Raw genomic sequence first — 18640 nt, forward strand, 5'->3', positions numbered from 1 at the left:
CACACAGAGTGTGTGCGTTTTGGATAACTCACCGCACTGTTGACACAGATGAGGATGACAGTGCAACACCTGTGCCTTTACCGCTGATCAAAGTTGTGCGTTCATATTTTTACAAGGACGGGCCGTCGCTTTGTTATCCCTGACAAAAGGGACCTGGATCTGCGTAGCAACAGATGCAGCGCTGTTCATTATCTATGGGGGAATGTCAGGACTCAGATCTGTGAAATGCCACTGTCACACGCTCCAGCACATATCCCACAAACCAATTAAAGCAAATTGACAGGGTTGTTCAAATCAAGCCGATACAAACCCCCTTCCCATTTACCCAACACACACACACACACACACACACACACACACACAGTACTGCCATTGTTTCTATTTTTTTTACATGTACACATTTGATTTTTGAGTGTAAGCCATTAATATTAACGATAAGAGGAGAAGTCTTTTTGTCTGAGCTTTGTTATGGTTTGTTGTTTGTGAATGTATCTCTCATTTACTTATTTACGACAGCAAGGCCTCACTTTAGCGTGACGCAATTTAAAAAAAAACATGAATAAGTTACATGTCAGATATGTAGCACAGCACGGGCATCGCTGCTCCGGCATACATTTTTAATAACATGTCAGTGCTCACTGGTTTTTAGACAATTTGCAGACCCACCGGAGTACAAATTAACTTTCTAAATTAGACTTGCTTTCTATGCCGTTGGATCTCGGTGCCGTCAGGACCCGAGGAGTTTCTCCAAGTGCGCGACCTCAGAGGGCAAATGTTTATTGTAAATTCTACGAAAAAGACTCTCACTTTCGGAGTGAAAACAGCCTCAGCCCAATCCAAACAAAGTAGATACTGATGTGTATCTACTGTTACACCCAGAATGAGTTTCATAAGACATGGATCTTTAAACGTCAGGACAATGAAGTCTTGTTTTTTCAAAGAAAATGTTTACTTTCTCACAGGATTTAGAACATTTAAATTCCAAAAAAAAAAAAAAAAAGTTTATTAAATTACTTGATGAGAGAATAAGATTATTTGTCACTATCAAAATATCCCTCAAGCAAGATTTCAAGTCAAGTTTCCCAGAGTCTCACCAGACAAATCCCTGAGCATCCCCACACAAACCTCACAGACTCTGGGTTTCAGCTGTGGTCAGCTGTGTTTTCCACCTCACTTCTGTCTGCAGCAGCTAATAAGACTATTTCAGCCTTCTACCTGCAACTGATGGCTGAGATGCACTCACTCCTCAATAATGCATTAGACAGGCAGGCTTGCACCCCCTGGGTCCCCTCGGTTTCTCCCTCTCCCCCTCTGCCCCAACACATACTGTACAGCCAAATACAGTGATGATGTTGCCTCTGCAGCCTGACTCAAAGGTGAGTAAGGCCTATTGATTTCAGGCCAGAAAGCACCACTTCTCATCTTCTTTGGGCCTGGCTGCAAAGAGGGGAGGTCAGAGGGGGAGGAGGAGGAAAAGAAAAATAGAAAAGTTGAGGCGAGCAAAGAAGTGGCTGTTGCTCTGAGAAGCTATACTTTCATGGTCATCTTAACCTCTTGGGCATTTTGCAACAGAGAGAAAGTTTTAACTCATGATATCTGAGGCATTATGTTATTTGAGCCCGTGTGTGCAGATTTTTGTTTCGGCCCAAAAAGAAACTGCTTTTACTTGTTTGAAACTTCTTCAAATATAGTGACCTACGGTGACACCGAGTACAGGGATTATGTAAACACACATCAATACAGAAACACAATGAGATTAACATGCTATTATCAATTTGACATTGCTTGTACAGTAAATTTAACTGAGTTTTGTTATTCCCATATAGACATGGGGTCAGAGTACAAACAAATGCTTTAAGATCTTGTTTCACCTGCCGACATTTTCACACTGCACACAGGAGCGACATTGCGCAAGTAAAGTGAGAAGGCTGCAAACAGGTCGCATTATGACTGAAAACATAAAGAAGTTAAAGTTAATTCTACTTTTCAAAAGCTGTTTACTGCCACTGTATACAAACAAATGCTCCCTCAGACAGGTCTGATAGTTTTGCTTGACAGAGCCAGTTTTCAGATGAAGGGCTAATTTCTGCTCACCAAAACGAAACAGAGGCAGAATTTTAACATCTGCAACGTTGTGCTGCTGTGGTGAGTAATTTTGACTGTTTGATTCAACATATTTTCTATATAATAGTGTATTTTAAAGCAACTGTACACAATATAGTGTAGGTTAAAAAGTGTGAAAAGACTGTGGCAGTGTGTCTAATCCAGAAACCTTCATTGTCAGCAGATTTATTTTATGTTTACATCAAGCCAAGTCACAATTATGATACCCTTTAAAGAGTTACAGCAACAGCCAGAGGCCCTGAGGAGAGCTAATTATATTAGTGCTCAGCAACAACTATTTTTGAGAGCGCTTAACTTTAGAGACTTGTAGTGACACCATGGTTGAAAACCATCTAATATGCAAACTACATTATTAACAGACCACTAACAAGGTTTGCCAATTGCGTTTTGGTGCCTAATCTGCTCAGGATTGGTAGTCAGTTACAGCTACGAATTGTAAAATATTCAAAGACATGGCCCGCGGAGACCCGCCAATGCATCATAGAACCCAATCTTAGAAATTTGATCAAAATGTGTGATGACTCAAGCCACCCCAGCCAATCAGAGACCAGGACAGGGGGTGGCGGCAGCTGGTGATAGAGATCACAGACCACACTACTACAATAAAAGCTTAGATGCCAGCCTAAAATGAACAGACATTAATCCTGGATTCATGCATCATTTCCCATGTGTGCACATGCTTTTAAGACAGACAACACATAGGCAGCCTGTGGACAATGGAGAAGAATTGGGCTTGTAACAGGAGGGTTTCCAGTTCAAATACCGGGACATGTCAAGGGCTGGAGTGCCCCTCAGCTACCTATTGATCCTGTGCCCAGTTCAGTAAAAAGGATGGTTTAAATGCTGTGGTCTAATTCACTATCACTAATTGGTGTGTGTGCAAAAATAACTCATTCAAAATTCTAACATAGTAGTCTGGGATTCCTTACAGTAGTGATCTTGGACTGAGTAACGATCGTGTGACAGTAAGTCACGTAGAGTGAGATGCACAGCAACCCTCTGACTCTGACGGTCATGTAATGTATTTGTCTTCATTTGCTTCTGTTCTGTTGCCTGCGGCTCCCAAATACTTTTGACCTATCCCTAACCCTTTATCAGAATTGATTTACTTTTTAAAATTATTTTAAAAACAGCCACAGTTTTGAAGTGCGTGTACATGTTTTTGACTAATTGGTTTGTAATTTTCCTTCTGTTCCTTCTGACAACTCAATCATACTTTTTGTGATAATCCATTGATGATCAGTATTTTAGATAAGAATCTATGATGACATCACAAAAAAGATCACATTTTCAAGAAATCCCCTCTTAAAATTGGCAAAACTGTGAAAAAAACTCAAACTCAAAACTTATGGGATTAAAATGACGAGTGGTATGTGTATGCAAGATTATACAACTCTACTATCAGACTAAGTTTCTTGCAGATCTGATCCAGGAAGACAACTGGGAGCTTGAAGTTCTTGTGATATTTGGCTTTAAAGATCAAGTAATTCATTGTAAATCTAGTTTGGATGCAGAACTATTCTTATTCTGTTGTAAATTGTCTGATAAACAGTCATGCCAATAAAGTGAAGCAAAGAGTTGAGATAAAGAGCATTGTCTCCTGGTCTGTCCGTCCACCAGTGGCCCTCTAAGTGGACTCGCCATTGATAACTACACAATGCTTCCCTTCCCACCCAACAAAGGCTACCGCAACCAGATGGCAAATTAGCGCCAATTGTTCAAAAACAAACGGCTGATGACGGACGCCCAGGGTGTGCGGCGGAGACGGCGGTACAGGCTGTTGTTTGGACAGAAGACTTTTCCATTTTCCATTCAGACTGCACTCCCACACCGTGCGAGCGAGGATCGACTGGGAATCATTATTTAGTACTCCAGAGGCCCAGCCGTTTAGCACACATCCGCTAAATTCAATCTGCTCCAATTGACACATGGACTTGTGATTTCTCTTTCAGCGCGTTAGTGGAAAACAGATGAGGTGCTGCTGATTCCTTCGCTCAGGCACAGTTTTGACAGCAAGTGCTTTTCTTTTTTTTTTCCTTTGCGAATAATCTGTCCACGCTTTAGGTCATTAAAGTAGCACCGACTTCGAGGCAATGCATCATTAGGCTGACAGCTGAAGGTATTAGTCAGCTCTTTGCTCCACTTTATCAGAGCTTTCCATAAGTCAAGTTTGTTTTCATGAGAAGCTGCTCACTGATTTTAACATTCAAGGGCTCAGAGGGGTTTTTTCTTTCTTTTTCTCACTGCTCCAGTTGAACATGTGTTGTACTTAACTGCTCTTTTGTGGAATGAAACAATATGTGTTGTTTCTGGCCTTTTACGAAGGTCTCCTCAGTGTTAATGACTGCAGCAACAGAACCACTGACGCATTAATGACAGACCGCACTAATTGTTTTACAGTATTTGTGTGAGCTGAATAAAAACTGGCAGGAGTACATTTCTATGATTGATTGCACCAATTTCTCAATGGCATGTAGTTTTAAGAAAGTACTATTAGTAATTAAAGTACTGTAGATGTTCCCCTTTAACTTAAATTGTAAAAATATGTAGGCTGTTTTTGTGTTACAATAGCACAAAGAGACTAAGATGAGGTAGTGGTGTTTGGGATTATATATAGAGTGAGAGAAAACAGGAGCTCGGCTGGAAAACCACAAAATGAAGAGGCCGCAGCTTCTGTTCAAACAAGTAAAACAAACCAAGGTTTATTTTAGCCTCACTGGTTAACAGTCCACAGGACACTCACTTCTGAGTGGACAGCTGTGGTATTTACCAGAACCACACTCTATTACCATTAGATACTAAATCAAAAACAAAAAAGAATGCCAAGACTCACAGCCATAAACTTGAAAAAGATCATCCCATTACAACACACCTCACTTTAAGAGCGTTAAGTTAGTTTGTACTTTATATGGAACCAAAGAAAAGACGTAAAAAGATAAATTGGAGATATTAGAAAAGTGACCTCGATCTTAGCTTGCTTTTCATTTTATTTATAGTTTAGTTCCGTTTTTCTTTCTGTGAGCGAGATTTAATTTTACAGCTAAACATATATACATTTTGGGACATGTTTTAAATCCTCTTTTTTTACGCAGCATTTGAATCATGAGTGTGAGGGGGAGGTGCTGCTATGTTAAAAAGCTCTCTTTGGAGTTCTTGTCTTATGTCACACAGAAAACTAGTGAACCCTGGAGGAGTGTGGGTGTGTGGCATTCATCAACTCAGGGTTTAATGTAACGAGGACATTCAGCACAGCCAGGGCCGTTACAACGGAGGCAGAGCAGGCAATAGCTTAATAGCTTGAGAGTGAATTGTCTCTATGTGGCCCTGTGATGGACTGTTGATCCGTCCAAGATGTTCTCTACCTTTCGCCCTTCGGCCCCCGCGACCCTCATGTGTCATCGTGTGTTGTTTAATTATGCTTATTATGATCATGTTTGATTTTAATCATATACGCTATATTCTTATAATATAATCACAGTATCGTGCATGTTTGCTGTGTTTGTTGGATGTTTTGCTTAGTCAAGTTTCGCCCTGAAGTGTTTTGACATTAAGACAGATGTCAGGAGCGAGGCCACCTTCTTATCTCATCACGGCAGAAGCAGCTGTACGCGACCGACCATGTTAATGTATTTAAGTGAGGCATTTAACTGTGCATTTGTGAAGCGCGGTGTTAAAGTCAGTGCTCTTCCTCCGCAGTGACCACTTGTTTACAACCTTGTCTGTTTATTAAAAGAAGAAAGATCATTCCTGACCAAAAGACACTCTTTTCTCACCATTTTTTTCCCAAAAACATTTGGTGATGTTAAAAACAAGTAGTTCAATAGTAGACTAACCTCTGTCTAAACAGAAATAATGGGCTATCCGTTTCATTATGTTTAATGAAGTGATTTTGCTGTGTTCAAACCAATAACAATGAGAAAAACAGGAAAATGAAATGTATTCTAACTTTTTCTCTTTCTCTACGAGTACATGTTTTTTGGACACCACTGTCCATCCATCCATTGTCTACTGCTTTATCGTCATTGCTGACGCTTCCCAATCAGCCACAAAGTTAAATTAGGATAAAAATCCTGCATAGTTCCACTTTAATAGGTATTATTAACACATTCAGTAAGCATTGTTACATGTAAACATATTTTGCTCTTTCATAACATAATTTGAAGTTTTCTCTCGCTCATTCAGTATCTACAAATCAGAAAGAATAAATAAATGGCCTTTTTTTACACAATGAGATTCTGATGCTGGCAGAAACTCAAACCAATAAACTACACTTATCCATTTGACCACTTTGCACAGCAGCAGGCAACTTACTCATCTCCTATAAACAAGCACATTTCGGGGTTAAAAGTGTATTTCACAACATTCCAGGCTGACACGACATGTGTCAAGACATATCAGTCTACACCAAAAATGTTAATCTGCTGGTGGTTCTGGGGTAAAACTGAGGTGATTGGAGTCAGTGTGATTCATTTCTTGGTAACCATAACCTATACCAAAACCAAATTTTATGACAATTGCTAAAGTAATTGTCAATATGTTTCTCACTAACCCCAAATATTAACTTCTTAGCCAGATATGCCCCAACATTGTTTGGATAAATGATCCAATGTCTGTAGGAAATTCAACCCATGTGGTGGAGTTAAGTAGTCAATCAACAGAGAAGACCTCCCCATCGTCTGATCCATGCCAGTAGTGTGGTACAAAACATTGAAATACCTGAGTAAGAGAAACAAAATCCCTTTAGCGTCTTGCTGTTCTTCCCCTAGACATTTTTAATGCATTCAGTGAACCCCCACAATACCACAGCGGAGTGTTTAAAATGTTTTTGCCAGGTGCAAAGTGGAGAAAGAATAAAAACATTGACTGTGTTTTCTCCTTGGCCACAGTGAGTGAAAACATCCATTCACCTTCCCTTTCATGTGAATCAGTGAAATGCCCCAATCAAACACAAATACCATAAATCAAAACACCTGTTAGTGACGATGCACGATTTTCAAAGACTCTCTGAACTTTCTTTAAACACCGTCCTCTTCTCTCCTCCGTCTCTCCTTAGAACACTGATTTACAGCCCGCGACTTCATATAAAATTTGATGAATGGAGGGGTTGTTGGTTCAGAGAGGTAGTGTGGTTCCTGTCTGCATCAACAGTGGAAAAAGCTTTGCTCTAGGGTAATGGAGGGGGCAACAAGTTTGGGCACGCAGACTTAAGGAGCCCCTCAGCACGTCCTGGCTCTACAGTTCCTGCCATTTGTTCTCTGTCTCTGGGATAAAAACTTGACTGAAAGCACAGGATGTCGGATGTAGACAGCTCCCTGAGTTTTGGACACGTTTGTCTACAATTACTGTCTTGGGTTCTTGCTGGGGAATGTGTGAAAGTATCCTTGCTTCCTCTCGTACTCTCTATTCCCCTGTTTCTCTATCTCTCACGCCTGATTTATACTTTGCTGTGCGACACGTTTTAAATGTGTCCAGTGACAGAAATGGACAGAGAGATTTTGTGATCGAGTAAGAACATAACATGCTCTTACTCTGCCTCGTTTTGGTCTTCATGAACAGAAATGATGTCACATCTCACGTCACATGTGAATGTCGCCGTCGCCTCCATTTGTCTTTGAAAAGAACAACACATCACTTTCAATTGTGTCGAGTCATTTGGCAATAGTTTGAAAGTAAGAGACATTTGTTTACTTGACAGTTTTGGAGAAGGATCATGATCAAAAGTGTCGGATAGAGGGAAGCTTGTGATTTATACTCTGTGATTTCACCTGTTGAGAAAAGTGAGCCAAGTCATCAAGACCCAACCCTCCTCTGGTGTGTACTTTTCTTTCTGTAATTTCGCCTCGAATAATCATTTGGCATTGTACCCCACTATTAAGTCATTTTCCAGGAATTTGGCTTGGTTGTGGTGAAACAGTAGATGAAGTGGGTCTGGCTGGGCCGCGCTAAACCAGAGCTTGAGAGTGTGTTTACTCTCCTCTTCCTCCTAAGTGTCATTTGTCATGCTCTTGGCAGACATGTGCAGTTCCAAAGGAGACAAGTGAAGGTCTGAGGCCTAATCCACACTGAACGTGTGGCATGTGCGGTCGCTGCTGCTTTGTGTCATGTCAGCAGTATCTCTAATGACTCACAAACTCAGTTGTTCAGTGTCACGTATTGTTCACGCAGTAGAACTGACATTCTACCTGCAATATTATATATAATATATATATAAAACGACACCTTTCACAGCAGTTTTAGTGTCATGGCTGAACCTGAATACATGAAAAACATCGGCTTTCGGCTTCTCCGTTCAGGGGTCGCCACAGTGGATCATCTGTATCCAAAACAGAATAATGAAACAAACATTAAACATTAAAGTCACAGATAGTAGTGTTTGTTTATTACGGACGATAAGCTTCTTCTGCTTCTACTTCCAGAGAACTCGAACTATCCGCGTATCAAAATGCTCCATTCCAACTGAATGCTTGATGCATGTGTACGCACACTAAAATGGAACAAATGAATAAATGAATGGAATGGAATGAAAACATTTTGCTCATGTAAACATAGCGTCTAACTCCCTCCGACCATCATCACCAGCAGGAGGAGCAGCAGCAGCGTAAATAAATATCTCACCTGTCCTCACGCGTCCTCCTAATGAAGCAAAACTAATTCCCCGCGTGAGTCGAGCAGTTTAAAACGATCAGTTTACAAACAGCCTCCGTCCTCCCCCGTCATCCCGCCGCCATCTGTAATGATAACGCCGTTAATGCTAAACCCTCCCTGCCTCATCTCCCTCGTCCTCTTTGCACACAGATTAATTTCAGCTCTTCTTTGACAGACAGACACGTCGTCAAAACCTGCTCCAGTATACAAGGTTACTGAGTCAAGGCTGGTATCAGGAATGTGCGCACACCTGTGTGTGTGTGTGTGTGTGTCTGCGCGTGTGTCACTCATTGCCTGCCTTGTCTACATCACCTGCCGAACCCACTTCCTTAAACATGTCAGATATAATCCTTTCATTGCTGGAAGGGAAATAGCCAACGCCAGCAGGCGAGCAAGCCAGGGAGAGGGTGGAGGAGTAAAGAGAGAGGCAGAGAGAGAAAATGATGATATATATATATATATATATATATATATATATATACTCCAGGTTATATGTCCAGGTGTGTCTCCACCACACACCTGTACCAAAGACATATTTAGAAATGACTTTAATTATTCTTTGCAAACCCAGTGTCTGCTGGCGTTTATGGAGGGAGGGTTGCTGTATTTTTATGAACACAAAGCCACAGTAGGAGCGGATACTGGATGTGGGTTTGAGGTGTTCCTGTCTTTTGGCAGCGCGTCTCCCTAAGTGGAAAAACACAGATGTCAACAAGACTTTTCTGGAATCTTGCACCCCACTCCTTTCTCTCACTCACGTTGGTAACAATTTCAAAACCAGACGCAGACATTACGAGTCACCACAAGTGTGCACACTTAAAGGATATATATCATAACGGGGGTCTTATTTTGGTATGTTTGGACACAATGTCTATTATTTCTGATCTCTCATCGGTGTAATAGCAAAGATCTGGTAACACGAGCAGTTCAATCAGTCATTCTGGAAACGAGCGACTACATTTCCGCATATAAACGGCTTTATTTGGAAGCCAAACTGAAAATGTCAAATATATAAATAAAAATCCCTCGTTGCACAGGAAAACTGTGTCAAACCAACCAATAATAAAAACCTGGATCTTTTATAACACTGGGTTTGGTTTCTTTTCTGTTTTCATGCTGAAAAAAAAAATCCTTGTGCTCTGGCACCAAATAATAATTGTAGTTATACTCCTCAGACAGTCTGTGTTTTCTTTAGGCTTACATTAAATGTGTTCACTGTTTATGGAATGTATATATACATTGATTATAGAATTATATTATTAAAATAATTGGGTTAATGAAACTTAATCGCCAGGCTTCAAAACCTCATTGTCTTGGCTATTACCTAATTGTTCTGTATAGTTGTGGCCCTCGTGATATAATTTGAAAGTCATGTTTTCTCAAAGAAAAAGCTCCACACTACATATAGTAACTCGCTGACTCACAGGAAGAATAACAGATGCTACTTAGTGCTGTTTCCACTCACTTTCACCTCTCAAATGTGGGAATCCAGAGCAGCAAATTTGCAAACCTGTGTCACTGCACTACAGTATGTGAACGTATGGAAAAACAATGTGAATGTATGTTGTTTCTCATGTCCCTGTGTGCTGTAAATGTGCATCACTCCATAGCAACAGCAAAGAGAGAAAGACCCCGCCACCAAACATGATGGAGGCACTGACACAGAGTGAACCAACAGGCTGGCAGGAAGAGATAGATAGAAGATCACCCCCTTAAAATATAGGAGTCAGCCTCTCCATCCCATCTGTCACTGACACTGACGTGCCGTCTCCTTTGCCTTAGATTGTCTTGGCACCCTCTGCCTTCCTCTGTTCACGTGATTTTGTTTGGTTTTTTTTTGGCTGACATACATGAAACAAATGCAAAGAGCACATGCGGTAATTGAAAATGTGCGCGGTTGTTTTTTTCCCCCGCAGCTCGAGGCTGTACATGGGAAACTATGAGGTGGTGTTTTACAAAGGAGCTGACTTTATATATCAGAGAGTAAAATGATGGATATTGTCACTCTAACTATAAACATTCAACCCCCCACATTGCTCCTGACAGCAAATTGTTGTGAAAAATGTGTGAATGGTAAAAACTGTATTGTAAATCACTTTGAGTGGCCATCAAGACTAGAAAAAGCCATTAACTGTTCACTTAAAACTTAAAGGAAATCAACAAATACTGTTGGTTACAAATAAAAGCACAGTCTTTCCAAGCTGCGTCGCTTCGACTAAACCACTTAACTACAGTCTTGCAGCACTCAATTTAGAATGTGTCTTCATACAAAATGTGACAAACTACCAAACTAGCTCCATCTTGGAGTAAGACACTTTTTATGCAGTTCATGCTTAATTTATTTGTTTATATATGTTTATTTTATCTCTATGGACATCGTATTGTATGAATAATGCCTGAAAGTAGTTATTGATACTATAAATATGTTTACTGATGTTATAAAGTCGAGTAGAGTCACCCTCTGATGGCCATGAAAGGGAGCACAGCTTTCAGGCCCTTCCACACTGGCTTCCTTTTTGGGGAGCATTTTTTATATTCAGTCTATAAAACTGACAGAAACATTTATGATTTACACTTCAGGAAATGAAACTTTACCTTGCAACAGTTTAAAATTTCAGCTGACTTCCCCCAACACTGCACTTGTTTCTTTATTGTTCCCCCTCACCAAGTTTAAAAGTTTCTCCCTCTTGACAAAATGAAGGACAGCATTCCAGAACCACTACCATGCAGCTGCAGTCCAACATTAACAAAGTCTTCCAAAGCATATATCACCCTGCCATTGGAATTCAATCTTTCCCAGAGGTTCAAAAACAAACCGTATTCCCCGAACCGGGGCTAGAGGTAGCATCTGTCAATAAAGTATAACTGAAGGGCTTGATTATACAGCTGGCTGGCTGGGAGCCATCTCTGCAAAGACAGGAGAGGAGGCGGAGTGAAAGAAAAGAATAAGAAAAGTAAGAATTTGGTTGTTTTACCTCGACCGGGCCCTTCCTTGCCCATGCAGCTGCTGTGAACGCACCAGTCAAAACAAATCAGGGATGCCAAGGGCTATTCTGCTTTCTGCACACACCCTGACTGCACCTATACACACAAACCTGTGCCTTATTTCTTTACCGACTCCTTCACTCCCATGTATGCACATGGTGAGGTGTCTCTCCACGATAGTCTTCGTCAGTGTTGGGTAACATGCAAGGCCTCAGAGACTGTTCATTCACTTGTGCACTGCAGAGTGACCTTTCTCATGAGGACTCAAACACAGATAATCTATTTGTGATTGGGGATGTTTGGTTTAAGGGCCAATGGATGCAGCAGAAGACCGTGGAATGCGAAGAAAATGGGGGCCCGTCATTCAGATATATGTGCTCTTTCTCGAAACACGTTACCTGCAAAGCATTCCAGGTCAAACGCAGACCGCAAACTTGCCTCACGATGAAGTTTAAGAGCAAAACAGCAACTGGAGATGATGCAAAAAGCAGAGGCCAGCTGTAAATACATAAATATGCACTAACAGCTTTGGAGGAGGAAAAAGACAGGTATGCTTTTATGCTGAAATGGCTGTTTCTGTCTCTCGGGGTTAGGACGTGAAGACAGACCAACCGCGGCACATGTGTTTGTGTGGAAGATCCGCAGCTCCTCACTCAGTGGAGTGGATTGTGCTCGCAGCATGGAGTGCTCCAGTATCCCACCAAGCAAAAATAAACTGGTCGATTCAAACACAACAAACAGGCCCAGTTCCACTCTGGACCTACACCTAAACTTTTCTGTGCTACCCCCCTCCGCCCGCTCTTCATCCCCCTTTCTCCCACCTCCTATCCGACTCCTTTCTTCTTTTTCACATGCTTTTACAGTGAGGTACGCTGAAAGCTGTCTTTGTTGCCACGGTCTGTGGCGTTTGAATGGTACCAAACAAGTGCCCAAGTGCACCGAGCCCCCAAGACAGTCACTGAATAGAATTCCTCCCCTGACTTCTCCCTGGCCCAGTGACAATGAGTAGGACCACTCCTTTCTAGTCAAGCCCGCACTAATGGCTAAGACAATATTTGCAGGAATGAGGGGGATTTAATTTGCATTCAGGCTGTCTCCGTTTCTTTTCACAGGACTCGGGTCTGCTCGGTTCAACTGTGCCGCGGCTTCTGAAAGTACGCATTCTGCCGATTCCGCTTTGATTTTCCCTTTTCACCTTCTTTGCCAACTTTTTTTTTCTTTAATTTGGGTGTGTGGGGGTTGTGTCGTTTTAAACACCACTTGCAGCCCTGTGCTTAGTTTCTGTAATTCAGAGCGGAGAAAGAAGAGAGGGGTTGGAAGGAACAGGTGCAGGTCAGCAAAGGAGAGGACGGTGTGGATTCTGAGGTGCTGCTCAATTTTCCTTATTAAAATATTACACTCAGCTTTGCTTTGTCGCTCTAATTGCGGCGGTTTGCAGATTATCCTCAGGTGCAATGCATCAGAGTCCTTGTGATTTTGTAGTGTCCACGCCTTGAAATGCACAAACACCAACGCCTCCGGGATTAACTATAAAGGCTTATTCTAATCTTATACTGATATTCAGAAGCCATTGATACCGTTTCAAAATTAGCTCTGGGCTAGAAAAATAATTTCTTGGCCAGCACCTGATTAAATAAAGTAATTAGCAGAGTGGTTTTAAAAGGACGGTGCTTTAGATTACAAAAGAAAAATACAGCGGGCAAAAACAGCCCCTAATGCTGACTGACAGCAGAGAGAGTGGTGAGATGTCGTAAAACACCAAACTGTGTTTTTTCCTCCAGGCTTTCTGAAGTTCTTTCAAGCAGGTTCCACAAAAACCACACACACACACACATTAAGCTTTGCACGCAGTGCTAATTATCACAGCTATGTTTTTACCCATTTGATGCAGGAAATGAAAATGTTCCTGAGGATTGTTACCATAGAAATCACCTTACTCAATGCCTGTCACATCAATTGCTGCCATTTAACTGACTTTTTTGTTGCCTCGACTCGGCGAGAGAAGCCGCACGGCGCAACGTCGATTTGGGTATTCAAATCAGAAGGAGTGGAAAGCCGTCCATCTTGTGACAGACAGATCTTTTCCATACTTAACGCAGGGAGTGAAATCTATATTTGGGTGGCTGGGCTATGAAGCAGTGATCTGTTGTGTGTTTACTTTGCTCACTGGCAATAAAAGCAAAAGAGAAAAATGAGCTACTCACAGTGACAGCCTCTCTTACGCACTTTTATCTCCATTGTTTTTGTATTTGACCCAAACGATGTATTATGGAGGAAATTCATTTACAGTGAATGAATAATTTGACATTATTGTATTTCACAATAATAATAATAATAATAATAATAGATGCTGTATGGTCTAGAGACAAGAGGAAAAGACAGGAAGCAGAGCTGGAGGTAGCAGAGATGAAGATGTTGAGGTTCTCTTTGGGAGTGACGAAGATGGATAGGATCAGGAATGAGTCAATCAGAGGAACAGCACATGTTAGATGTTTTGGAGATAAGGTCAAAGAGGCCAGAATGAGATGGTTTGGTCATGTACAGAGGAGGGATAGTGAGTATATTGGTAGAAGGATGCTGGGGTTGGAACTGCCAGGCAGGAGGTCTAGAGGAAGACCAAAGAGAAGGTCTATGGATGTAGTGAAAGAGGACATGAAGTTAGTTGGTGTGAGAGAGGGGGATACAGAGAACAGGGTGGGATGGTGGAGGTTGATTGCTGTGGCGACCCCTGAAGGGAGCAGCGATTCTGACCGTGGGCGGGCCTTAGGAAGCGGCCTGCTGATTGGCTACCGAGTTTGTGTTCAATATTTTGTTTACAATTTGTGTATTTTGCTTCCTCTATCTCGCTCTGTTTTCTCATCATGCAGGTTGCAGGATCAAGATCCAGTTTCCGAGGCTACGCTTATCGTCACCATTATTATTATTTTGTAATTAAAAAGTCGATATCAGTAACTGTATAAACTTGTAACCTGATACAGTTGTTGTGTATCTGCTGCTGGTCTCCCTCTCTCTCTTCTGTCTCTCCCTCATCTCCCTCTTGTCCTTTCTCTCCCCCCATTTTCTGTCTCCCACCTCTCCACTGTCCCCCATTTTTCCTTTCACCCCAACCGGTCGAGGCAGATGACCGCACATCTCTGAGCCTGGTACTGTCAGAGATTTCTTCCAGTAAGAGGGAGTTTTTTCTCTCCACTGATGCCTAGTGCTTGCTCATTGTGTGAACTGTTGGGGTTCTCTGCTCTCTTTGATGTTGTCTATGTACAGTGCCTTGAGATAATGTATGTTATGATTTGGATTGAATTGAATTGGTTCATTTTTGTTTGTTTAATTTGCTTGTTTGCTTCTTAAAAAGTGTATTGACACAAATTGAATTCCATAATTATTGGACTGAACCCATTGGAAATGACTGTAGGTGCCACGTGCGGTTCCCCTGCCACCACCTGTCTGTTCACGCTGTTTCACAGAAACGGCTTTCCTGATACTGTTTTTGTTCTGGCAAACAAAAGGATACGTTCAGTGCAGTGAGTGAGACGGTGGTGAGAGCAGAGGTTGAGAGATGGAAAGTTCTGACAGTTGAACAAGTTTTTTTTTGTTTGTGGATCTAAGCAATGTGTTACTCATTTGTTGCTCACAGCAATGTGTTGCTCAGATTTCATTCAGCAACTAAAGAGCTTTGCTTTTAGTTCTTTCAGTGAACACAACAGGACTCCATATAAGTTATTTAAAGATTTTGAACAAGCTCGGCAAAGAGGCCAAGAAATTGTATTCTGGAAATCCAGAGCAGCTTTTCATCCCCTATTAAGTGAAAGCACGGCTTTTTCTCACTCACTGTACCAGCAGGATGAACATTTCTTTTTAATTACTTCATTTTCATTGAGATTTTCAGTGACGCACACATACAAAAAAAAATAGCACTGACAAAATAGACAAATACAAAATATACATATACACACAATTTATCTAAATGAGATCACCCTCAGTCTGTACGTGAGACAAAAAAGTATAACAAGGCCTGGAATAGACTCTTAAGATGCAACATCAACCCTGGCATTTAACCAACCTTTAAAATCCAGAGATTTAGCTATTTTATACAAAATTTAAGAATAATATGGAAGCTGTGATCAAACCGACCGCAATGATACAAAAAATACGTCTTTTTCCTTCACATCTAGAGGATGAAGCTTCAGCAGCAGTCCAGCCACACTTTGAGCCAAGCTCAGAAAACCAATATGCTTGTGTTGGATTTGCATTGTCATCCTGAGCTGACTTTTGAACTGACTTTTTAATCCAACCTGTCATTTTATTGTAAAGGTATAAAAAAAAAAAGATCTGTGTCAGTCTAATATTCCATGCATGAATGCCCGATCTCACATATGACATATGACCATGCACATGCAGTCAGCAGACACAAATATCCGGCTGCACGTGGGGAAAATGGGTGATACTGACATTTATTTCCCAGGGAATTAAGCCAACATCAGCAGACATGGAAACAAAGCGTTAGCCTTAAGGTGTGGGCTCTTGTTCAGCAGGAGAACAAACACTCTCTTGCAAGACAGTTCGCAGTCTGCGTTGACTCTAATTTGTCCTCCGAGGCTGTGACTCTCATCACATCCTTTCCCACCTTAATGCAAAGCGAACTGATGCTGTTTAAAATACATCTTTCACAGGATTCTGTGCACTTTGCATACATGCAGGTGTGTCTAAAATGTGTCGTTTCACTATAAATATTGAGGGCAAAGTAAATAATAATGTGGTGGATACAAAAAAACCTCATGAAATTCTGTGTGAACCCGTGGTTGACCCTCAAGATAATGACTAATACCATGTAAATATTTAATTCTGTTTTTGTTTAATTTGGGTTTTTTACCGTTGTGTTACCTTGGAGCCCGTTTCCATTTTCACGTGCACGACTCTAATTATGTGTTATCCTGCTCCAGTATGTAGAGACAGTAGGATTGTCTGCATATTGTGGGAGGAATGTTAAACTGAGGCACTTCCTCTCTGACTCCGTTGTTAACTCGTTATCCGTCTTCAAATTGACATGGCTGAACTTTGATCACCTCTCATTGGAGAGAAAACCAGGGGTTAGGAAAATGAGGTGTAAACTTGCAGGTTGGAGAGCAGATGCGGCGCACACATGGCACACACCGACAAACTCCTGTAAATTTACAAAAATAAAATACTCCCCCGTTCGCTCCAGCTCTCTCCACATTCTGCAGGTCTGCAGGGTCAGCAGAGAAGGGAACGAGAGAGGCATCTGCTGTCAAATCAAATCTGCTTGTCAGAACGCTGTGCCACACAAACACACACACACACGAACCAGCACAACTCACCTTTACAAAAGAATAAAAAAAAAAATCATGTATAACTTAGAACAAAAACAAGGAGGGGCAGAGTGAGAGTTGGATTCAGTGAAGTGGGAGAGAACAGCTAAAGGAAGCTGTGTGTGTGTGTGTGTGTGTGTGTGTGTGTGTGTGTGTGGTGGGGGGGAGGGGGGGGTGACAAGGGCTGAAGTTTTGATATGTGCATTGGGATGTCTGACGGGAGAAGGGGAGAGAGGCTTGCTCATACAGAATCAGCGCCGCGCTCGTGGTTTGCTGCTCCAGCCCGGTCTTGGATTGAGGGGGACCAACTCCACCACCTTTTTCTTGCCTGCGGTCATATTGACTCCAGCCAGGCTGTTGGGTCTGATTTGACTGCAGGCTATGTGTGGGCCTGGCTGCCTGGCTGGTTTCCCCACGGGTGGAGTGGAGGGTGTGTGTGTGTGTGTGTGTGTGTGTGAGTGAGTGAGGGGGGGGAGCTAAGGTGGGAGAAACTCTGAGTGTACTTAGTTTTCCACAGGGCAAATACCCGCACTACCAAATTAACAAGATGAAGTCCCGACGATAACGATTCTGACAGCTTGTCTGTCTGCTATCTGCCTCGCTGAAGTGAGAGGGAGACACTTGAGTCTACATGGCAAGAATTCCAGTGAGATCCATCCAAGGACAGTTTGGATTGTGATTACATTCATACACCAGAAGCCAGTTTGATAAATCTAAATAACTAAAACCTCTACTTCTGTTCCGCTATTCATGATGAGTTGGTGTCCGATCTGGGCACTGCTTCATTAAACTCGAGGAGCAACACATTTACACAGAAACAGAACGAGGACGGCTCCTTGAATTATTTCTTTCTTTGTCATTTTGAAAGTGCTCCATGAACACGGCATTGTGTCAGGAAATGTCTTCGTCCACACAAATGGAGCGGGACTATGACATCATCATTTTTCTACACGGAAACACAACTGTGACATTTCCTTGCTGAATGAAACGGCGATCATGATTTAAAAACTCGCCTCGACTCCTTCGCGTGTGGACAGCCTCTCGGTTAGCAATAAAAATTCCATTACTGTAAAAAAAAAAAGCCCCAACTTTTGACATTCCTGTATGTTTTTTTTTTATCTCACTTTGTAAGGTACATGCCACAGGTGAACGGTTCCTGTGTTAGAACTACTGTACACTTAAGCAATGACAGGTGTCCACCCTCGGCACCGTAAATGTCTCCACTGTAGCAGCTCTTCTGATTCACAGTCCTGTGCTTTACGGCTTCCTGTCAATTCACGGGGTGAATTATGACGACAGCTCCTTAACCAACACACGCACACATCTGTATATGCTTGCACACACGCATGCACACTGATTTAATCCATGTAAAATCTATCTCTCTCTCTGTCTCTCTGCGTTGACATCCATTTATTTCGACAGCCTACACAAATTATTAACCCAAACCTTCACCATATCCTTCACTCGTTCATGTTCTACCGCTTTATCTTACACATGAGGGTCGCAGGTCGGCTGACGCCGACCCAGGATTACACCCTGGACAGGACACCATGTCATTAACA

Source organism: Solea senegalensis, linkage group LG1 (assembly GCF_019176455.1).
Source record: "Solea senegalensis isolate Sse05_10M linkage group LG1, IFAPA_SoseM_1, whole genome shotgun sequence".
Lineage (NCBI taxonomy): Eukaryota > Metazoa > Chordata > Actinopteri > Pleuronectiformes > Soleidae > Solea > Solea senegalensis.